This window comes from Rhinoderma darwinii, chromosome 6 (assembly GCF_050947455.1).
Source record: "Rhinoderma darwinii isolate aRhiDar2 chromosome 6, aRhiDar2.hap1, whole genome shotgun sequence".
Lineage (NCBI taxonomy): Eukaryota > Metazoa > Chordata > Amphibia > Anura > Rhinodermatidae > Rhinoderma > Rhinoderma darwinii.
This window is the reverse complement of record NC_134692.1, coordinates 58,198,719-58,199,271: the sequence shown is the minus strand read 5'-3', so window position 1 is coordinate 58,199,271 and position 553 is coordinate 58,198,719. Positions and strand designations below refer to the sequence as shown.

Here is a 553-nt window from a genome sequence, read left to right as displayed (position 1 = left end):
ACCAGGGTGGCCGAGCGGTCTAAGGCGTTGGACATAAAAATCCAATCGGCGTAAAAGCCGTCGTGGGTTCGAATCCCACCCCAGGTAAACTTTTAAACATTGTTTTATTATTTTTTTACAGTAAATTTACCCAGCAATTTTATGTGTTTATACAAAAAGAACAAAATGAGCTTTTATTCAAATAATTTGTGAATAACGTATTCAGATATAACCCTGGTCATGCCTTGGTTACAGCGAGCACCAATCACAATCATTATTCAAAATGTAACCCGGTCATGCGCACAGTTATACTTATAGTTTCAGAAAACCGCAGAAAACATGTTCGGACGCTTTCCAGGCATGTCAGGGCATGTTTCTGTTCAATGAACACGCCCACAACTCGGTACGCACCAATCACAACACGGCTTCAGTGCCCACCAATCACATTCATTCTATGGGAATGAACACGCCCACAATTCCGTATGCACCAATCACCGCATGGCTTCAGCGCGCACCAATCACAATCCTTCTAAGTACGCGTCATATGATGCTGTTCCGGAAGAGGCGGGGTTCA

At 43.6% G+C, this 553-nt stretch overlaps 1 non-coding gene across 1 annotated transcript; it reads left to right on the top strand.

The window, feature by feature from the left end:
* On the top strand, window positions 1–87 carry TRNAL-UAA (transfer RNA leucine (anticodon UAA)). The gene has a single exon. It is a non-coding gene; the product is annotated as a tRNA-Leu (tRNA).
* Window positions 88–553: the final 466 nt, after the last annotated feature.